Source organism: Spea bombifrons, chromosome 1 (assembly GCF_027358695.1).
Source record: "Spea bombifrons isolate aSpeBom1 chromosome 1, aSpeBom1.2.pri, whole genome shotgun sequence".
Lineage (NCBI taxonomy): Eukaryota > Metazoa > Chordata > Amphibia > Anura > Pelobatidae > Spea > Spea bombifrons.
Window position 1 is genome coordinate 55,132,765 of NC_071087.1, and position 24,752 is coordinate 55,157,516.

Here is a 24,752-nt window from a genome sequence, read left to right on the forward strand (position 1 = left end):
TCATTTACCCATACGCATTCATGTTCACACACACTTACACATCTAGACTCACACACATACACATCAATGCTTACCCACACATACAAACCCATGCTCAGCTATACATACACATCCATGTTTACACACACATACACATCCATGCGTACCCACACATACAAACCCATGCTCAGCTACACATACACATCCATGTTTACACACACATACACATCCATGCTTAAACACCAACATGCACACATGCATGCTCATACACACTTAGACATACAAATCTATGCTCATACACACTTATACATACACACCATACGGACATATTTACACACACACAGGTGCATACATACAGGCTCAAACACTTATACACTCTTACTCTAACATACATACTGTCATACATGCATACTTCCTCCCTTACTAAAACCCTTACCTCAACCACAGCTTTCCTTCGGCAGTGAGCAGTCTCGTGGCGTCACGTAACCTTGCTTTATGTTGGACCGGCCCTTTGTGAACAATTTTTGACTGGCCTAGGAACAGCCCACCCATGTGTGGCAGTGTAGCACACAGGGCCGGCCCAAGACTTAATGCCGCCTGGGGCGAAGTTTAAAACTTCGCCGACGCCATTATCTGCCCTTACCTCTCCCCTCCCCCGTTTAAAAGTACTTACGTTTAAACAGCCCTGCGGCGAGTCTCCCTGCTCTGCCACAGTGCCCGCTTGTAATGCCGAGCGCCGGAAATTGACGCCACTTCCGGCGCTCAGCATTACAAGCCGGCACCGAGACCGAACAGGGAGACTCGCCGCGGAGGAGAGAGAGAGAGGGACGCCGAGCGGGTAAGCGAAAACCACTCGGCGCTCCTCTCTCTCCTCCGCTTAAAAAAAAAAAAGTGCCGCCCCTTCAAAAGTGCCACCTGGGGCAATTGCCCCAGTCGGTTCCATTGTAGGGCCGGCCCTGGTAGCACATCCCTGATGAGTGGCACCTGGGGTGGACCCCCCCCCCTAAGTACTCCACTGGGCAATTGTAAATTATCATTGTGGTTAACAATGCCTGCTCTTACCAGGAAAACCTAACACATTGCATTGCTTTTATAAGATATTTATTGTCATGTTTTCTGTTAGGCTGTTCTTGACCTTTACAAACATTTTGGACTTTTTACAGTAGATAAATGTCCTGGTCATTAGACCATATGGGCAGTTAGTAATATGGGAGTGATGAGTACAAATATGTATATTTATAGTAATGACTCAACAACTGGGTGAGCTTTCAGTTAAGATACTAAATATAATTCTATATTACATATTTCTGAGCTCACAACAATTCAGGGAGTGTAGAACATATTATACCTGGGGGTAAAAAAAATAGCTCATAATATGATAAAGAAAAAAAGAAGAAACTGAAACCTTTGAGATTTTAGGGAGGTAGGTGTATAGTAGGTATTAAGAATGATAAACATAGGAAGTATGAGATTATAGGTGAGAGAGAGTACCTTAGTTAACATGTGTTCAGGTAGAAGTGAAGAAGAAAATAATTGCCCCATACATTTACTGTGTTCCTTTTTATTGTGTAAAGGTTCAACTGGGGGTAAAAAGCAAATAGTAAGGATCTGTCTTTGATTAACATTAGAACACGCCATTTATGCCACTATACAGAAACATGGTGCAGATTCATTATGTTTTCCCAGCAGCCCAGGACTTCAAGGTGCTTTGCTAGTGCTGCATCATTGCGTGTTCCATATACTACCGTAGAACTCTGCTGACTGCACATAATGTCGGCCTTTAACCCAATGGTTACACAAACTACGGGCTACAGCCCACATGGTCCCTACATTTTCAAGGGGGTATGTAACAAGACTGGTGACAAAGTGAAATAACGCTTAATGGCTGCACTAATCTGAACCTTTAAAATTATCATAGACATTGTAAATCCAGCAAGTCATCATTTCTGCCATGTAAATAAAAAATATCTTTTCAAGTTGTATGGGTTGGTTTTACTTAACCATTACATTTATATTCAAGGTACATGTGAGGTTTAAAAATCCTCACGTTTCATCATTGCCACCTGTTACTACAATCTGGCTAATTCTCAAAGGTGCTTAAGCAGTTAATTTAAAAGAGAAATGTGGATGACTGGTAGTGTCATAGATCAGTCTAGATTTGCACAAGGCTAGGAAATGGAGAGCCAACTGTATTCCTTTTAATGACATGATTTATTGTCACGTGGCCATGCCTAATTCTCAAAATGGCAAATATAACTGAGGCATAACCAGGCAAGATGTTGTATGGAAAGTGTGCAGAGTTGAAATCCTTACTTAATGACAGATAAAGGACAACATTGTTTGTTCTTTAGTCTGCTGGATTTATCTTTCTTGTCACAGTCTACTGGCAAATGGAAATTTCCTGCTATATATAGAACCACAGCTGCCAAATTTTCACATGTAAATGATTACTAATATTTTGAAATGAACCAGTGTTGCAAGGGTTAATGCATGGCTGTCATCATCTATTCTTCCAGTCTATGTGAATGTTTGTTTTTTTAACTCTAAAGGGTTTATTTTTTGTAAAATCACCTTTTTTTCCAAGGGAAATTTGTAATTTGTAATCCCGCTATGTCCAAAAAATCATGGTATACCATGGCATATGATGTGTTTCATGGCAAATACCTAAATGTCTGTAGTTTTCTTTTTATCTGCACTGGCTATGTATAGTTTTATAGGTAAAACTGTGATTTTTTTTCTAAACTGTTCCATTGACGTACCTTGCACGTCTTGCACTTAAATGATCTTAGAAAGCGATCATTGAAAGAAGGCATGACTTTCAAATATGGCGGCGCTCTCCTGCTGGAAAGAGTTGCTGGTGTTGCTGAAATGCCTTGATCTTGTGGCATTCAGCAACACCAAAAAAATAAAAATGGGTGCTGTGTAAAAAAGTTCCAAGACCCTCCTGAGACTTCTGCAGGCTGATAATTGGTACTGCGATTAGCAATTCAGGGCAATGGAGCCCTGTAAACATAGTATATTAAAATATTTAAAATATTAAAAATGTAAAAATGAATAAATAAAAATGTCATACAATTTTAAAATAATAGACTCCAGTGATGTCACTATTACATCATAAGGGTAACCATTCAGTTGCAAAAAATGTAAAAAATAATAATAGTATTATAATAATAATAATAAAAATAATTTACATAATTATAATGTAAAAAATTTTCTATAAATGGGTACACAAATACCTCTCGCTAGAAATATACATAAAAAAGCAAAAAAAACAACAACATAGAAACACTGGGTATTTCTAAACTCAGGACAAATATTAAAATCTATGTATTGTTTTTTTTCATTAGCTTTTGTAGATGAGTAAAAGGTTTTTCAAATAAAAGTCATATTTGTTTTTCAATTTTACACATTTTATTATTTTGTATAATACTTTATATGATCAAAATAATGGTATCTAAAGACAGCCCATCTTGTCCTGAAAAAAAAAAACCAATATATAATTTGTGTGGGTACAGTAAGTGAAAACTAAACACAAGCACCGAAGAATTGTTTAAACCATTGTCACGAAGGGTAAAAAATTTGGGAAATAGTCCAGTCACGAATTTGATTCTAAATAAAAAAAAACTCTACTTGTCCTGAATTTTTTTTTTTCATAATTTGTGTAAACTAAATGGTAGGGGGAGAGGGAATTATGCTTAAAAACAAAATAGCAAAAGTGCTAAAAAAAACCTCTTTAGTCCTTAAGTGTAAAAAAGGAAACAATAGCCTTTGACCTCAGCTTTTATACCTCAACGCTTAAGCTAATGATTGTGCAAACTTTAATGGACAAACAGCTAATGGACCTCCATTGTACGAGGCTCCTCAGACTCATTCTATTGAGTTAGGTCCCATTGGGTAACTGATCCGAGCGGGATATATGTGAAGGCTGATGTATATTAGCCTGTAGTTGTGGGAGGGGCTATGGTTATTTAACCAACGCCTCTCCCTTCCACAGCTACGTTACAGCTCCTAACGTTGCCCTCCTTTGCCCCCCCCTATTCATTTCCTTCCTTTTATTTCCTCTTTTCTCCTCTATCCTTTCTTTCATTTCTATTTACGGGGTGGCCCTCTATAGGCCTACCTGGTACGTTGGTCATGGCACACCTCAGACCGAATGGACCCTCTCTGGGTCTTTGGTTCTCCGTTCCACTAATCCTATTCGTTTGCCCCTCACACAATTATGGCTAGGTCTTGAGTTGCACCTTACCATCCATAAGGAAGCTAAGACTGTAACAGGGCTCTATGATTTGCTCCCTTTGTATTCCCTTACATTTACCTTCCTGACTGCATAGACAAATAGCATGTTACCTACTACAGAATAGTGTATCAGCTTTACAAATACGGTAGTATCAGGATCGGCCCTACCGTATGGAGACACTAGGCAGCTACCTAAGTCATGGAGCTGTGATGTTCTTTCCTGTTGCCTCCAGGATGGGGATTCTATGAGTATAACGCACTAGAAATATCTGGGCATCCTAAGGCCGTTGCTGGATATTATAACGCCTTCCTTGTTGGCATAAAGTATTATTTGAGTAAACACATGTATTGTTTTCCCAAACTGCCAATTAAAAACAGTCGTGAAATGCTCGTTATCCAGCAGCTGTTAACTGACAAGACCTATATCAACATTTGCTTTGATGGGTGATGATGATACCCTGTTATCAGGTTTCAATATGCATTCTTTCACTTGGATTCCAGTTACAGGATGTAGTGTTTACCCTGCAAAGCCTCCGTATCCGCAGCTAAATACACATTTATTTCAGTGAAAGTTGTGACAAATTGACTGATTTATGTAGCGTGAGGCCGGTTAAACCTTATAGGTGTGGCTGGGAACAAAACCTTTAACTGAGCTGCAAATTGCCTACTGAACTTTAACCCATAGCAGTACTTACGTTTTCCAAGATATTGGATAAAGCGGAATAATATTTGGTTTGCTTTTATTATTAAATCTCATATAGATCCCTTATTTTATATTTAAGATGACCAGATTTACAAAATAAAACCTAGGTACATTCCTCTATGTAGGTAAAATGAAATGATATTTTATTTTGCTTTTATTATTACACCTCATATATTTTACTTATTTTATATTGAAAATGAATAGATTTACAAAATAAAATCCAGGTACAGAAAAAAAATTATATACCGGTAATATTTTATTTTGATTTTATTACTATAACTCATGTATATTATTTATTCTATATTTAGGATGACCAGATTTAAAAAATAAAATCCAGGTACATTCTTCTATATGGGTATATTTGTAAGTCAATCATAGTGCCAACAATTACCAGTACATACATTCATAGGGTATAACATCAACTAGATGGACCGATACATTTGGCAAGAAGGGTCCTGCTCGCAAGTTTAGGAATAAGCATTTTTAGATAAGACCAATAACTTAGTCTTTATAGCAGGAAAAAGGAGCCGACTTGACGGGTCTAATTGTTCTTATCTGCTGTCAAATTTGATGTTTCTGTTTAACACTCCCTCTTGCTTATAAAGAAAATGATGTCACAGATCTCACTTAGTGAGATCACTTCAGTATTTAAGGGTGCTCTTTAATAAGATAAACTGGATGGTGATTTCTTAGTCCCTTGACGGTGTTAAATACCATAGAGATTCAATGGGACATTTCCAGGAGAAATATTAATGAAACTATCTGGTCACTCTAATTTCCACTTAATTCATGTCCATTTTTTTTACGTTCAGGAAAGAGTTAAGGAAAGTATGTTTTCTACCACTACCCCTATTTCCCTATGTCCTAGCAACTGCCTCCTAGTTGCTTATAAATTCATCATCCTAGGCAGCGCTTACTTGTACTGATCAGCAATATCGAAAATGTATATTCGTCCTGGCCAAAAGTGGCCAATTTCGTCTATTATCACTTTGAGTAATTTTGAATATTTCTTCAATTTTTTTTTTTACCCATGAACTTTTAATAGCGCTGTTCCGCTTGGTCTTTATATGGCAACACAATACCAGTACCTGCTTGTGTGTTACTTAAAAAGTCATGCCTAGAAACAAAATGAACAAGACAAAAGCTGACGTGATTAAAGAACGACCTTGGCATTTATCAGTACTAGAAATGTTTATTCTAATAAAAAGTATGAAATTTAGCAGACTCGGTGCCTATGAGCTGCTAGAGGTACAGTATTTGGAACTTAGATCTTATTCCCATGAATCTAACAAATCCGTTCTTTTCTATTTTTAAGCCAAAGCTATTTATTTTATATAAAATTGAAAGATAACAAAGATTTGTTATAAACAACATTTTTGAGATCAGCTGTCTGGCACATGTTTTCCGCGTAAGGAAAATCTAGACACTGAAAGTATAATTTCTTGATAAATGTTAGATGTACGTGAGACGTTCTGTAGTTGAAATGTCTGGAGCAGATGGAATCTACACTCTAATTGCGGGTTATAAACACGGCCTTCCAGCAGTTTATATGTGGTTTTGCAAATGGAGCTGCAGTATTTATATGCGTGTAAGTGCTCAGCCTCATGCATGCGCGCACAGACACATTATTATTGTTAAGGTTTGACATATAGACCTTACTTTACATTATTATTTGGTGAGTAATTTACCTGGGAGTTGTTATTATATGCAGTCGTTGGCAACTGAAATCATTTTTTTACTTAACTACTACGTTGCTGAATGCTATGTACATTTACAGCTTGCATAAAACCAGACTCTCCTATCGCATTTCAAAACCAGTTATAAGCCAGGCAAGGTATGAAAGTATATAAAATGAGCAGCCATTTTGAAAAATGAAGCCGGGTGCATGCTCAAGGCAGAAGGGGCATGTAAAGTTGGTGTAGAGTTTTAATTTAAAAAATCCTCTTAAAAATGTGTATATATATATATATATATATATAAGGGGTAGTAGAAGTATTATTAAACACTCATCTACACACACCAGACAAGCCAGAAGGCGTGCTTTTCCCTCGGAAATCTCATGGTGCTTTCACAACCACAAGGGATTCTGGGTAGGCACATGCAAACAAGGTTAACAATTATCACCTTTGCCTCTATATCCACTATATATATATAGTGGATATAGAGGCAAAGGTGATAATTGTTAACACGTTGTGAGACCTCATACCACATAGACCACATAGTGTCATGTCACTAACACGCCATCTCTTTCTCTATTGGCAAGTGTGTGGTTTTCGTTGTGATTGAACCATTTTTAACAATTTTTAACACATTCTGTCCCAGAATGGTTCTTTATTCATGGCTTATTGTATAAGCCATGCGTTATACAAGCTCTTCTTGCAGCAGAGCTGGTTCTTCAAACTGTCTTTCGTCTTTACAGCAGGAGTAATGTGCCAACTAGACGGACCAAATGGTTCTTATCCTCCATCAAATTCTATGTTCCTGTATTAAAAACTGGTTACTTTAGACTGCAAATCTCCTGTCACCCACAACTTTAATAAATAAACCCCATTACCTTTAATGGTTAGACAAGCTTTGCCCTAAACAAACCTTGGGTGGGCTGCAGATCTTGAACCTGCAGTACATTACATATTGTTGGAAAGGCCTTTTTTTTTCCTCTGGATATTGAAGTTACAATTAAAGTGTCTTCAAGCGTTGCATCTGTTTGCAAAAATGCTGGCTGTCGGGGATGCCGTGCCCCCCAGTCCTGTATGTATGTACAGGATGATCTGAGATCTCCCACCGATTCATTCTTCTGCAGAAGAGTCAAGTTTTTTTGTGTAACCAGGCCATTGTTCCGCTTTCTTCTGTGTGCTGTATGCCTGGAGCAGTCAGCTGCCCTTGGTCTTGTAGCTTTGACACTGAGTCGTTGTTGTCTGCATGAGACAGTACATTAGGGCTCTCTCCTAGCTTACCCTTGTGCCAGATCCGCTCCCATAACTTCATTCTTGGAAAGTTTCTGAGTCTCTAGGGAGATAAAAAAAAAACGTCTGCAACATTTGCTCTTGTCTAAGCAATTTCACAAGGCATTCAGTCTTGCTTTTGTTAATTCTGTTACTAAAGGTGCACAGGGGGGCATGAGAACTTTCACAAATAGCCCCTATAAATGTAACATCAAAATTGTCTCTGTAGTGGCACGGTGAGCATGCAAAGTTTGTTTGCTTGCTTATTTTATTCAGCCTTATTTACTGTAATTTATTATGTTCAGTGCATTAACTACCCAAATAATTAAGCGGTTTTGTGCATCCGTTGGCTAATCTTCCTGTCTCCCTATAGATAACACTAGATCAACCATTAAAAACCATACATGTAGGTTTTTTTTTATTAAACATTTTTGGGGTGCGTCTCCATTACGAATATTCATAGCTAACTGGGCTGACTAGTAACACCACTATTCTAGATTTGCACTAGAAACATTATTTTTGGGACTAACTGCCATAAAATATAGAAACTGTGCCCATGTAGTCTGACCTTTTAGAAGAGACAGAACGTCGTAGGGACCCTTATGCCTCAGTCGTTATTTCCCTGCCAAATGTCCATTTTTTCTAGTAGCTTGGAGTGTTTAAAGAGTATGAGCTTATTCACTAAAGGGATGGTTGGCAGAATAGTTTGCAGAGTTGAGGTTTCCACCCTCTCACTTCACTATTCATTATGAGGAATCATTGGAGTGTTATAGTCCACCTAGGGGATTCAGGGGGATAACTTGTGAGGCTGTAGGAGACACTAGACTGTCCCTTTAACGAACAATTTCTTTCAAATACATAAACACAATATATAGATTTATACTCTATAAACCTGTAATCAGCTCTGTTTAAAAAAGTTTAATAAGTTTAGTGGAGTCTAAATACCGTATTTATCGGCGTATAACACGCACTGGTGTATAACACGCACCCCCATTTTTGAACAAAAAAACTGAACAAAAAAACTTCAGCAGAATCACTGCTATCTGGGAAACCACACACACACAGTAAGACACACACACAGTAAGACACACACACAGTAAGACACACACACAGTAAGACACACTCACACTCAGACACACACAAACTCAGACACACACACAGTAAGACACACACACACTCAGACACACACACACAGTAAGACACACACACACAGTAAGACACACACACACTGACACACACACACACACTAAGACATACACACACACTAAGACATACACACACACTAAGACACAGACACAAACACAAACACAAACAGACTCAGAGACACACACAAACACACTCAGACACACACACTCAGACACACACTCAGACACACACACTCAGACACACACACCCTAACCCCCCTTCTCAGGATCTCCCCTCTCTCTCCCTAACCCCACCCCGGTCACTTACCTTCAACTCCTGTGTTGGAAGCGTGAGGCGTTTGTCTCGGGTGCCGGCACTTCACTGCTGAGCGCCGGCACCCGAGACAAACGCCTCACGCTTCCAACACAGGAGTTGAAGCGCTGAGGCAGGCGGCTGAGGCTGAGGCAGGCGGCGGCGGCTGAGGCTGAGGCAGGCGGCGGTGGCTGAGGCTGAGGCAGGCGGCAGGCGGCGGCGGCTGAGGCAGGCGGCGGGCGGCGGCGGCGGCTGAGGCTGAGGCAGGCGGCGGCGGCTGAGGCTGAGGCAGGCGGCAGGCGGCGGCTGAGGCAGGCGGCAGCGGCTGAGGCTGAGGCAGGCGGCAGCGGCTGAGGCTGAGGCAGGCGGCAGGCGGCTGAGGCAGGCGGCGGCGGCAGCCGCCAGCAGAGGAGTCCTGGATTTCTGTCAGTCAGGGGGGCCCGAGAGTTGCCGAGCGGTCGTCTTCAGCAACCGCTCGGCACCCCTTGGGCCCCCCCTGACTGGCAGAACTCCAGGGCCCGGTCGCAGTTGCGACCCCGGTAGTTCCGCCACTGGCTCTAGGATTTATCGGCGTATAACACGCAGGTAGGATTTCAGCTTCAAATTTTAGTTAAAAAAGTGCGTGTTATACGCCGATAAATACGGTAAGTCTTAAAATTTACTAAGAAATTGTTTCCAGAATCTTACAGTTCAAATACTAATATTTAAAGTATCTCTATGTATAAACATCATCCTGTCTAGAGTACACTTTAAGTTTTTCAACAGAATGTCAGAACATAGAGGGGGTGGAATGCTGCAGCCCTGCAGCTACAGTTTCTCCCTAAGATAAGTGCTTTATTTTTTTTACAATTTGAACAATGCATATGGAAGCACGTACAGTACAAGGTACTTTCATATGCACCCTGGGAAACTGGAGCATCCCATTAAGATACCTTTCTCCATGTTTTACATATAAGATAGGGTTTTAATGCATATATCTGCTTTAAGGCTTTTATAGCTGACTGGAACCCTCATTTACTAATGTAGAATGGCCAAAATCCTTCCTAGAAATTATAAAATGTACAATTTTGCCTCATTCAGAATTTTTTTAGAACGCTTAACTCTCACGAGACTCAAAAAGGAGGCACTGATAGATTGTTGGCTTCCAGTGTTTCAGGGGGAAGAATAAAATGCTGGATCTGCATGTTCTATTTGCTTGGCCGGCTAAATAACTCAACGTTTTCTCTAATTGGAGAAGCACTTTAATGATAGAGGTTTGTATTTTAATGATAAGGAAACTCTGCCTTTTTTTGGTGTCACTCAGTGCTTTCATCTGACATTTTATGGGAACCGTTAGGCTCTTTCCCACATTCTCAAACAATTACTATAAAAGCCTAAACCTCTCTTTGGGTCTGGATTATGGGATTCACGATGCTTGTTTCTAAGCATCTAATATTATTGCATTATTGCTTTAATGGCTCGAGGATGCTCTGTACCATCATAAAACAGTAATCCTCAAACCCCATAATTTTGATATATAAAGATATATTTTGGTGGTGGACAGGATGGATTGCATTCCTTTATGAAGAAATCGACTACTTTATTTGCCATGGATACCAAGCAGTTGAAACCAAAACATATGATATCCTGTGCTAATTGCTAACTTCCCTATAACCATCCTCTCAGCCTCAAGGGACGTTGATTTCCCTGTCCAGTTTAGACCGCATTGGCTATAGTCTTTGGGCATGTAACTATTGTAGCTGAGGATGATGGAAGATCATCCAAAGATACCATTTCAGCTGTTGGAGTCAATGCAGAATAATTTAATAATAGTACAAATAATATGAAAAATATCATCATAGCATGCTACGACCACGGTCAAAGGGAAGGTTCCATTAGAGATGCCACCTTGAAAAAAGCTTGTGTTATGTCTCTGAAGAAACAGCTTATAGATGCAAACTAAGGGCTAAAAAAGAAGTTCACTGAAGCTGAAGAAACATCACATTTGGTGAGAAAATATCTCTCACATAACAGGTTATTCTGCCTCATTAAGTTAACAAAAAAACAACAACATTGCCCTAACCTCAAATCCTGAGGGGAAACATAAAAGCAACAATTTACTGTCCGATGAAAAAACAACCCGTCACAAATGCGAGTACACTAAATTAAATTTATTAGTGGTTGAAGTAAAACACAGCTTCCCTTGTAGGCTTTAGTCTCCAGCCGGGTGCTGGGTCTCTATCCAGTAGTTGTAGGAGGCTCTGTGAACCTCTTACATCTGAAAGCCTCTAAGTGATCGCTGTAATCTCTTTGTGTTTCTTTTGGCATTTTGTCACCTATACACCCTGGTAACACACGGCTATCAGCAAAGTAACCCAAAAGGGTGGCTAGTTTTTTGTTTTTCACATTTAATGCGTCATACTGTGAGTGGGATCACGGATTGTGGTAACAAAATAGAACTTGTTTTACCAAAGCAAGAATTAAAAAAAAAAGATATATTAAGCAACATGATGGATAGTCTTTAATAAATAAAAATCCAGTATGACTAAATGACAGAGTCAGGACTAAACAACTACTCTCAATACAGCTGCTTTTATCTCAGCTCCTTTGCTCATTAAAGTAGTTAATTGGTCCCATCAGAATAACCAATTCCCTCATCAGTTATATACAGGTAATCTTAGTCTAATAGTTAAAAACAAAAATGCAACCCATCTTTGATGTATTATGTTTTAGGACTGGTCACAGTGATAGAAAAGAGCAACTTTGATAAAAGCAGTCACCATAGAAACCAATGGAGTGCTCCTTCTGGTTGGCCAAATTTTACCCAGTTGTACCAGAATTGCCCTATAAATGGACGCTTCTTGTTAACCATGTAGGGTGAAATCAGATTTTAACAACATTCATGTTTAGGAGTTATCTTCTCTGTAATCACTTCTGGTCAATACCCAAATCAATGCACAAAGTGAATTTACCAGAGAATAGAAATAATAAGAAGTATATTAACAGTTAATGCAGTTTTTTTCCTGGCAAGGACCGGTTCACAGTCAAGTTTAAAAAGACTCGGAATGGCATACTCATTGCCAGCTCTTTTAAAAGCCTTGGCAAAAATGGCATACCCTGGAACCTTAAGAGACAGGATCGTCAATGATATAATTTACTGGTAGTACATTTGCTTTTAGAAAATCCCAGAAGAAATTGTAGAGAAAGACAGGAGCTGACAGCTTTTTTTTTCATCTGTCCTATTTTTTTGTTCAGCTTCACTGAATTATCTCTGTGAACCATAGAAAGAACCTATTAGGGTATCTGCCAGTGTCCTTCCATCCAGCGGTTGTTTCTGTGACAAATCCAAATTGGGATCTGTATAGAAAAAGCAGTCTTAGATACCACAAATGGTTGTAAAGAGTGTGAGAATCTTTTGCAACTCCTGCAATGGGTTCTTGTGAACGTAACCTGAGGTGACTTAAGTCCTTTTCACAACTTTCCCTTGGATAGCAAGTTTATGACTTCTTTAGCTGCCTTTCCTTGAGTTGCCAGGTCTTCATAGGACCTATCCAAACAATTATCATTAAACTGCTGGTTTTAGTGTTATCCCCAAACAAGCCTGTCTTACCCAATCAGTGGTATTGAAGGCTAGGCTTTGGGCAGCAACATCAAAGTCTCTAAAGGCCACCTCCATGTGCCAAAATGCTGATATGGCATTCTGTAGAAGGCCAGATGATGTCATGTCCAACTCTTAGAGAGCTGTGTCTGAGGAGGACAAACCATCACGCTACAGTATATGATAGGGGAGGGGAATGCTGCTAACGCCTTATGTGGGATCTGGAGATGGCACTTACATGATCAAAACAGATTAAGCATAGGTTCCCTCATCCACTGCCTCTCATATCATGCTGGAATGTTTTGGATAAAGGAGGAACTGTGTGTAAAGAAATGATTACTTACACTTTTGGGTAAGGACACTGAAACTGACACACCATGAGTCCTTATTTACATAGCCTAGAATCTTGGCAAGGTTTGGGGGATTTTAAAAGTAAACAGGCGTATAGATAAATCAGTTCATATTCCAAACATTAACATCTTCAAACACACAGGTGGTTATATATATATATATATATATATATATATATACACATACCGTATTGGCTAGAATATAGGCCACACCCTTAAAGTTTGGTGCTATTTTAAAGAAAAAAATATTTTAAAAAAAAATACACATTAGTGGACTGGTAATACACACACGCACACATATATATATATATTTTGGTGCAAAGTAGTAAAAGTGGAGAATTGCATCCTGCATTGTTTTCTGACATAATACTCCAAGTTTCAAATTGGTTGACATTTGAGATGTTTTGCCTTTAAAGTGTATTGTTACATAATTAGGAGGCTGCACTGCATTTTTATGCGAAGCCTCCTTACAGCAAACCCTAAATTAGATTCTCTTATCAGCATCTCTGCAATTGAACCTGAATAATCCCTAATTGGTAGCCTGTGCTAGTGGTGAACTATCTGTAGGGTAATTTAATAAGTGGATTTGTAGGGAAAGAGTATCACGTAACAATACTTGATGATACCTAATTAAACAATCTGGTAACTGTATAAATGCTCTTGTTAGATTTTAGAACAGCACTACATGTTTACTGCTTTTCTTTGAGTAACAGATTTTATGTAGGATATATGTTGTTTCTGTGTGGTCCTAGAAACCACTTGAAGTTGTTGTCTAGTCCTAATAGGGATCATATAAGTAAATGTCCACCTTATTGTTTGCTTGTATCAAAACTGTTGATTTGATCTTCACAGTATACAGTTGTGTTCTGTGCACCCTAGAAAAAGCCAAAGTGTATGGAGCAATTTTAAGAAGATCTTAAAAGGACACTCCAGTCATACATGAATATTGAATATGATATTTTAATATATATATATATATATATATATAAAATAAAGCAAGCTTCAAACATGTATTTTATTTAACTGATTGAGTATAGGTATGCAGGTTTGCTGTATTTGTCCCAATACGAATAACAGCTGTTTCCAGCTATTGGATTAGTAATAGGTGTGAGCACTAGATATTGATAAATGCGGAATTTCTGATGTAAACCAGAACTGATTAATATTCCTTTCTGTTGGCAAGAAAAAAACATTTGCAGAAGATGCCAAACCCACAGCTCTCTGCACACCATCATGTAGACTGACAAATGTCAGATGATAAGCATCATGAATGATGAGAAGACTGATGCAATCCCTGGGTAAGAGGGCAGAGGTCAGACGTGTTAATTGTCCTTTGTTATTCACATTGATTACAGTGCTTTTCTGTATTAAAATGCAAAGGCTTTTAGACATTGAACCTGAGATACTGGTTAAAAGTTTTAATACAGTCACACCTGGCCAGTGGACTATATGGAAATATGGGCCATGTTTGCAAAATGGTCAAATTAGAGCAATTATCCAGAACACTCCGTCAGTTTCCATAGCCATTGCTCAATGTTTAGAATTTTCCTCCAAAATTGCTTTTTATACATATAATGTGTGGCACTGCCAGTAAAATATGGCCTTAGTGCTTCCAAACTTCAAAGGGTACTGTGGCCATCACAACTTTTAGTAACTTAATTCACATATTAAAACTAGCTTTAAGATGTACATTTTGTTTTTCATTCTGTGTCATTTTTAGATTTTTGGGCACTGTCCCGCTTTTGTGATCAGTAGGATATCATGGGCGACCTTGAAAAGATCCTCTGATCTACCCTGACCAGCCCAGGGAGCTGTAAAATCAATGGAACAACGTCACAGACCTCCATTGAAGCTCTCACATGGCCTCCTTGAGATGCCCTAAAGCTGAGGGCCGTGAAGTGGCTCTTCAGGTATGGTGGGTAGCAGCGGGACTGACCAAGAACAGTGCCCCCAACCACTCCCTCTATGACTAAAGGCACACCTTTTAATGTCTATGGAGGAGGTGCTGGCTCATCATAAGTGGGCTGGTAGGGAAGATCATTCAGCCTGATCACGGGAAAAGGACAATCTACCCCCACTTTTGCAGCAGGTGGACAGCCATCCTTCCCTGGACCTGCCGCCCAAAGATACATCAGTGGAGGGGTGGTCCTGCTCCACCCCTCCCACCAGTCAGCAACAATCAGCATTTTAACAATGGGGGAGGAATAATCACAAATACATATGTAATTAAATTGTAATCTACATTGTAAACACCTTTACATAGGTTTATTTAGTGTATATATGTATTTAGGACTTGTGGAATGTGACAACATTTGGTTTTCATTAAAGTAAATAAAATTACAGGTAGGGAAAACATTCAACGCACACAAATCGTTGTATGTTGATGAAAATGTCATCCAGGTAATGATCAACAGAAGTGCTAATACACAAGAGGAATTTCTGGCGGCTCTTTATTGCACGCACCAGTAAGCAACAGTATAACCAAGTATTAGGCAGCTCTGGAAAATTACTAACATCACTGTTGTTGCGCTCACGTAAATTCACCTTTGCCAACAAAACAGATCATAATCATCATAAAAGGTTGTAATGAATGCTCTCATAGAACTTCGTGAAAATAAATGGCATCTTTTGGACATAGTATATCAAGGGTGTTAGCTGCAGACATTGTGGGTGGATGTTTCTCCAGTGTTTGTTATCCGATATCTCTACCAGATTCTGAATATGGAAATTTAAAAAGCATACAAATTTAGTCTGTCTATCAGGGCGAGGTGGATAGGTGCATGCGGCAAGCATTGCTAGGTTGTCAAGTACACAAATGCTATAACAAATGCGTTCCTATTAAAAAAATGTAAAAGGGACACTCCAGCTGCCAAATGCACATTAATGTATATGATAGCTGTATAGATGTGCTATCCCCCCTCCCCCACTACAATCCAATTTTGCTTGTAAGCAAATTATTGGACCATAGAGGAGGTGGGGAGCTGCAGCTTCTCCATTACTTAAAAAAAATACATTTCAAAGTACTTTATTATGCATTCAACTCTGGTGAGGCTCCCAGTAACATTAAACTGCTCCTCAAAGCCAACATATTTTATATTAAAATGTATAACAAAGTTCTTTTCAGCGGACATGTTCAGGAATGTGTCTTCCCAACTATTAGATCACCACCTGTTTCGCTCTTTCCAGAGGCTGGCTGACAATCATGGGAGTTGTCATTCATTAACACATGAAGAGCTTCCTGTTAGCTACAACTGTCCTGATCTGTGAACATAAAATTGCTAGCTAATAGATTTCTTGCTATTTTTCTTTGTAATCCTGCTATATATTGTGCACGTGAAATGGTAGCCAAAGCATTGAGTGTGCATGTGAAAAACCCATAGCTACCACCAGCCTAGAATTTGCCAGGACAGTCCTGGCTAACGTCATGGCTGTGAGCTTTCCCAGAAACTGTCCCGTAATCTAAGTCGTGTCGTGTGACGTGTGTGTGGGATTGCATGCGCTGGAGTGTCCCAGTGTCAGCTTGGTATGTATACGTGCTACAGAGTGATGGATATCCGTGGTTTTCTTAACATGTATATTAAAGTCAAAGTCCCTGCTTCAAACTTTGGTCACTGAGTTGGAGTCCTTCTAGCTCATAGCTTGTTGCGAATGGTTGCAATAGATATGAGGCTGGTGTAACTAACGTTATATTTGCAGTGGACTCTGTAATGCAGAATATTTTAATGGTCTCAGGCTGTACATTTGCTAGCAGGTTCCTCTCTACCTTATGCATCGATTCGTCTCGATTTTATCCTGTACTGTAATGACGCTTTCTTATCATTATAAATGAATGATAATATTAATTTCTTAGTTCTTTTCCCTGTAAAGAATTCCATGTATCAGCCAGGTCAGAGGAGGAGAACCATGAGTGTTTTCTTAAAAAAGTCCAGGATGTAGGAAGTCCTTAGTACCACTTATACCAAAGTCTCCTTGATGCTACTCCCCCAGTTAAACATCCCCTGTAATTTGATCTGTTTGACATGTAGATGTTTGAGTTCATTTTCTCTCGCAAATCTCCAATCTTTTGATAGATGTGAACTTTTTACCCTGTGGCTCGGTCTCCATAACATCTGCTTCAGACGACCGCATAGCTACAGATATACAGTAGATAATCCTATCTGCTGGGTATTAAGAAGTCTTTTCTAGCAGTTTCAATGCAGTAGGCACAGTTCTTGCCCTGGATGAAAATCTTGTATACGATAAGGAGAGTAGAAGGGGGGGAGGGAAACCCCTGACTTTTGAGTGCCAGAATCCATTTTCAAACTTTACAAGGACCTTCATCTCCATTGTAATGCAAATGAAGGCCTCTGAGACTTGCAGCCAATGAGGGCCGGCTGCCTTGTGGGATTACCTGGTTTTGGTAGAGTGATGTGGAAGCGGGGGGAGGAGGAGGACAGATCATTCACTTGTGACAATGTGCTGTGTTTTTACTGACTTGCAGTTACAAATGTAGGCTAGGGAACGGTCCTTCGCCACAAGTGCTTCTGAGATCCATGTTCGGAGCTGCCGTAGGCTTCCTCCAGCTAGCCCATGTCGTAGACGGCTTTGGGAAGCAGGGGGCTGCGACGTGGTTGCACCAAGCTGTGTTCGAAAAAAAGGGCTGTCCGTGGACTCTTATTATTTCAGAATCGGAGGCTTTCAATGCTGTATTCCGGCTGGCAGGCTACCCCCTGCGCACTGCCTGCTGCCACTCTCTTCCCTTAAAGTGACTTAACGTGTAGACCCTTTTGAATGGAATCCAGTGCCCCGTGGAACTTAGAAATATTCATACTCATCCAGAGCAAGCGTAGGAATGGTAAGCTTTCTTCCTTTGTTTTTTTTTGGACAACTGACCTTTTAATGTAATCTTCACTAGCAGCCCTTTCTTTTTTTGTGAGGGGGCGTTGCGTGATTTCTGATGACTAATTGCAAGATGTATAATAGAGTTAGTAGGGTAACATCTGTTTGTGAGCAAGGCTTATGCGTTTTCAGAGGAAAATCACATTGCGTGAACCCAATGATTAAATGACTTCTCTATTTCTGATTCAAATGAGAATGAGTAATATGTTTTTTTGTTCTCTAAGCGCTTATAAGTTTGCACTGAAAAAGAAGAAAACAAATCTTAGGCCGTATTTGTAAGAGAAAGTTACACCTGTTGGTGTGAATTGAATTCCAGTTTTATTTAGGTCACAGTTTTTATATTTTAGATGGCAATACATAATGTTGTATCATCTGTTTGTTTTGGTAAGTTTAATGAGAAGGGGTTCCTAGTTTGTCCTCTGCATTTTATCTAAGCCACAGTAAAATCTGTTAATGTGTGAGGTTCCTGCATGTATTGGCATTCTACAGAATGCTTTCCAGAAACCAAACGCTCTGCGACACGGGAGCTTCAGCATGTAGATGTCAGTCTTCTCCTGAGTAGCTTTATCCGAAAAGACACTATCCTCGAGACAGGCCAGAGACATAGCTTATGCAAAGGTTGTCCGTAGCCCTACAGAACTCCATTAGTTTTACTTTTTTATGTTTTAAGTATTATTCTGGGGTCTTTTCTTGGATACCCCAAAATGTCAATTACTGTATGAGGTGACCCATCAGATTATGAATCCACAAAATTAAAAAAGAAATAAAACCCCAAAAACTTTAATAATAAATGTATCTAGAGTCTTAGGGTCCAAACTGACCTTAAGGGTAACCAATAAGTGATGTAAAGGCATATTTGGGTATAAATGGCAGTCACTTGGCAAGCTTGGAAGGTGACATCCCATAAAGATGGTAGATACAGTTCTGGATAAAGCCTAGGTTTATTTTCAACACATTTAGGGTATTTGAAATTGAGTATATGCACCATGGTAATACATTTCCATAGTTATCTGTATGCCCTGAAGACAGATGTTCATGAGAGAGTGGTTAAGGTCTACCTAAGCAAGAAAATGTCATTCATTGCTATGGCGATGATGAGCTCTTCCTTATGCATAAACCCCAAAGTATTAGAGTTGCCATGGTTTAAACGGCCCTGTGCAGCATAGATAGAGAATCACCGCTGATCGTTGTGTTTTAACGATTTTACTACACATGAAATGGTTAAATAATTACAGTCCGCAGCCAGTCTGGCCGATGCCCACTAATCCTGCCGTTTTATGTAATCAGTGAATCCTCTCGATGTGAACAACCTCGTACTCTTCTGAATCACATAATTAAAAAACAATTATATCCTGTCCTAGAGGAAATAATTACGGCTTATTTTTATGCCTTCCTTCATCTACGCAGGCTAGGAAAAGAACCATTTAAACTGGAGGAGAAAGCAGGGATGAAGCTCACTTCCTGATGAGTTTAAGTGCCCTAGTCTAAATCGTATATTTTTCTAAATGTTTAATCAGTTTAAACCATCATAATGTCAGGCTTGAACTAGGTTTGTAGCAATCAAATAATTATAAATAAGCCTTTTGCTGTTGTGCCTCATACGGGATGTGTGTTACCATCCAGCATTCCGTTCTCTTGACTTAGAGGTTATTATTGAAGCGGGTGGTTGTATAAATGGAGGCCATTGGATTTTAGCATAGCCGTAACTTCCATGGGGCGCAGGTGTAGATGCCTTAGGCGTGTGATTGAGCTGCCTGGTGGCAACACCTCTGTGTCCCTTCCAGCTCCAGAAATGGATGAGACAGCAGAATCTCTGACACTTTCCAGACATCATGAGTCCTAGTTACTGCTCTGGTTGGATCTCAGATGTTTTCCATGCCCGCATTCTTCCTAGAAACGCAGATGATGCCTTTTCTTACCTTAGTGTTGCGAGACAAGAACATTCTTGGAAGTCAGACGTATTAAGCAGGATATCTTCATGTTAAACCATATTATAAAACAAAATTGTGGTCTGAGCCATCCAGATCGAGACAATGTACACCCTACTGCTTTAGATAAGCAGATGTGTATAACTTGGTTATTATATGTGAATTTTACGTTTCAAAAAGCATCATAAAGAAAGAAAGGCTAAATACACAAACCAGTACAAATAAATATACTTTTTTAAAGGCAGCTTCTTGTAAGCCATCTCTACCCAGCTAGCCAGCAAGTATTCAGTCTCACACTGTACACAGGGTTAATGGTACGTAACAATCCAGCTGCCGGCTTTGTAATACTCAAGGCGTTTGTCGTAGGGAGGTCACTTTATCAGTTTATTTTTTTTAAGGCTTTCATACAAGAGGTTTTAAGCCTTTCAATGTAGAAAATCCCCCGTGATGCAGCACAGATCACACTGTACATGCTGCAAAAAGGAATTTCATTTCCCTGCACACAGAATGCAGACCAATGTTTGGACAGAATTAGATTTTTAAAGATGTTATCAGATCCCCATTGTATTGTTTTTTTTTTCTTAGAAATGTTCCATAAATTACTGTTAAAGAGGTGCAATTTGGCCTACGTAATCCACAAGATTAAGCGCGTCTCCAAATATATATACCCATATGACAGGCTTATCTATAAACCACTTTTCTGGGGCAAAGATGTAAAAGTAGAACATTCCGTTGGTTGCTATGGTGATTGCACTACTTTGCATAAGAATAACTCCTTATACAGCAGAGGTATTGATATTCTAAAAATATGAGCTAAGGTCAGACATGTAATCTTATGTAATGGTAGCAAACAATATATAACTAATTCATATCAGAATTGTACATTTCTAAACATTATATATATATATATATAAACCAAGAAGTTAAACGCATGCTTGTATTTTCTTCCTGACTTGGGAGTCACGTGGGTGCGTTTCATTTTCTAAATATTGGCTAAACAGCACCCGGGCATGTGGATTGTTTTGTATTAATGGACTTGTGTGTGTATATATATATATATATATATATATATATATATATATATACTGTTTATTATTCTAATACTTAGAATTAGCTATATATAATAGATTGTAAACTCACAAGAGCAGGGCCCTCTTCTTCTTCTGTACTAGTATGTCTTAACATGTGGTAATGTTTTGTCACTTTTGTAAATTGTTATCTTTAATGTTACGACATTCAGGCTTATGCAGGGATTTACAACTCCAGGTCTATAAACGGGCCAGGAACCCAACATATCCTTGTCTGAAAACTAACACTTTTTTAACTGAGATGCCTGTGCTGAAACAAGGATATCCAAAAACCGTGACCTGTTTGCAGCCCTCAAGTTGTGCACCACCACTAAACCCTGGAGCAGATTAAGCCCCAAATGTCAGGGATGGAGAAATCCTAGAAGCCAGGTAGCTGCGGACTCCAAAATTGTACTGCTGAAGCCCAAATGTTTGTGTTACTTTATACTGATTTCTATGGAAATATATTTTCCTGTCTGCTAAAAAAAACGCCCCCTGAAGTTGTCTGGCTCCTAACTCTTAGATATATTTGTCTAGCCTTGACAAAAATGGCCCTACATATTCCCTGCTGGTCTATTGAATATCCACTGTCCTGGGGAAACACGGATAATGCGGACAATGCAAGTTTTCAGTTGTTTCGATGTTTGTTTTCTACTCTTGACAAGGAGTTTTAGGATCCAAGTTGCCTAGTGAAGAAAATTCATTTTTCTGAGGTTACAAAGTTAGTGATGGCAACAGACAAAAAGCCAGAGCTACATATTTAGGTCTATACTTGTTTCCAGTGGAGGTCAGACTTACTGGCATGCACCCAAAAGTACATTTTTATTTATATTAATCAAGTTATAAAGATGTCTGCATTCTTTGCTTTGCTCAGGACAATATTGAGGTGTATTGAAGACTTTGCCTCAATTCTAGAAACAAGGATGCTGTTTGGCTATAGTATACAGGTACAACAACTACAAATGGATTTACCAAGTAGGCTTGTAAGGAATGTACTACTTAGTGGGTTTTCAGACACTGTTCAGAACAGCCTCTGCAAATTCTTGAAATACCAAAGGGAAAGGCGGAAGGAGAATACGTTGATAATTTATAGTTTTGTGCTTTGTATGCCACAACATTTGACAGCATCCTGTAAATCTAACTATTGTGACCCAAGATCCTCTGCTAAGTTACCCATGTGGATGGCGGCATGCGGACAAAAGGACCCGCATTCTTCCTCCCTCCCAAAGAGAAGCAGTGCAGTATGAGAAGGAAGCCACTTTAAATACGGGTGCGGATGTGCCCTCTTCTCTTTTATTCAAAGAGTTACCTTTCCATTCCTTTTTTTTGTATAAATCTCTATAACGGACTTGATCCAAATGAGACTCTTTTAGAACCCACATTGTTGTATTAAGTTAATGGTTGACCATCAGTTAAATTTACTCTATCCATTAAATAAAGAGTCCTTAAAAGGACAGTTTAATGCCACCGACAGCCCCACTAAAGGAGAATGCATAGTAAAGTACTCCATGAGTACATAAATGTGCATTCTTCAAAATAAAAAAAAGTTTACTTGCTTGTTATACATGCGCACAGGGGGCTGAATAGAACCCCACCTGCTGCTTTTGTCAAGCCAGCACTGGAGCTGGGCCCAAAATAGCTGAGGGGTGGGCAAAGGGGCAAATGTGTTCTGGAGATATAGCAGCATTTTCCACGAACATTTAAATAGACCACAACTCATTAAAGTAACATACAATTTTTCTTGTAAATATACTCTTTGGTTTAAAGATGCACAGGTCCACATGAAATGTGAACCACATTACCTTCTAAGTCTAAAGCAGAATCAGATATAGTTCATTAACATCACCCTGATATGGTGAGTATTCATTCATCAGCTGTGGAGCCATCATGACCATTTCGTAGTATGAAGGCACAAGATGTAGAATTATAGAATATTTGTCTAGCAGGACCCCATACGTCCTGATTATCAGTAAACCTCTGTCATTAACTGAAGTATGAGATGTCAAATAAGTACATTACATTCTTTATTATTCTTTTTAGCATTTTGCTATTAATTAGGCTACAATGATATATCGTTTCCTGATTATCTCAATTAAACATTCATTATAAATTTCATTAAATCTCGAAGATACATTTTATTTGATTGTGTAACAATTGTTTTTAACCCTTTCCTAGTTTTACAATGCAACACAGGCTGCATAAGGGGTTAAGTGGTGTACTCGCAAACTAAAATGCCCAATAAACAGACCTGAGAACAGCTGTGTTCCTTCTTGAAATGGTTTCTATGATGTTCTAAATGAGCACATTTACAGTGTCATATAAAATAAACTGCTGCTTTATAATCCCGTCCCTCTGTTTACTTGTTTCTGTGGCTCCTTTATACTTGTATTGCGGCTTGTTTGTAAGGACTTTATATTTTTACTGCCTTTCGAGTGCCCTGACAGCTAGCTTTTGGTCATCATCTGAGGTTGCCCTTTGCACAAATATTCTGACTTTCAGGACTTTCGTGTTATCTGATGCTCTACAACCTGAAGAATCCAGACAATTAGCGTTTAAACAAGCATGTGTCAGAATTAAGTATTTGATCTGCTAATAAATAAGCAATCCAGTTTTTTACAAAAATATTTGCCTAAACCCTCTATTTTCACTTAAGTAAAATAAGAAAACCATTTTCTTCTCAAAAACGATTAGGTTTTATAGACATAAAACACTTATATGGCATTGCTACACTTTCCTAGCAGCGTACATCTGTAAAACCGATTTGTGCTTTTAATTCATCAAATTCACTGCGAATTAGAAGCCTGCTTTTTTTGCATAGTTCAATCAGGGAAGCAATTTTCAAGAACCCTCACAAATTTTTGTACGCATTATTTAGGGCTAATCAAGCCCTTCTTGCTGGATTGGCTCTTTATAATGCATCGTATTAACAGGGAGTTGAAGCGTTTAACACTCTGGCAAACTTTTTACATGCATATTAAGTGTAAAAAGCTTTTCATACCAGAAGAACCTCCTATTTGGCCAGTTTTGCGGGCTTTTTCTTGATACAGTAAAAGTAACTTACTTGCTACATGAGGCTCTGCTAGATTGTATGGAAAGTTTGAACGATACAGCGATGGAATTTAAGCCTATATAGATTAGGCATAAGGTTATCTTGTATATAATACTAGACCAAGGACCAAGAAGTTTTTACAGTAAGAATATATGGGAAGACTAGATGGGCCGAATCATTCCTGTCTGCCACATTATTCTATTTTTCAATATTTTTGGAAAGTATATAAAGCCTTCTTCAGCAAACCAGCAAATTCCGTTGTATTATAAAATGCGGTTTCGGTCTCAGTAGATTTATTTAACATTTTTTTTAAAAAAACACTCATAAAAAGCCAGGGTTACAAAATCACAAGAAGTTCATTGAATGAACTTGGCCAGTGAGGGCAACTGGCTCAAAGAACTCACACTTACTTCCAGTGTATTAGTGACCCCATAATGGCTAGGTTAAATGTTTGGCCTAAGGCTTACATGCTGACATCTGCAAACTGTATAAAATGTCCCTTAAAACACTCAACACTATGAAATATATTTTGGTAAATCATTTTGTTCTATTTAAGTATGTTACTTCAAAACAGATTTGCTAAAAACAAATGCTTCGCCTTGTTCA

General features: G+C 39.0%; 1 protein-coding gene across 2 annotated transcripts in view; it reads left to right on the forward strand.

Moving 5' to 3' along the window:
* The window catches only part of SHROOM3 (shroom family member 3), a 130,374-nt gene that overhangs the window by 63,701 nt on the left and 41,921 nt on the right, over window positions 1-24,752 (forward strand). The window lies entirely within an intron of this gene.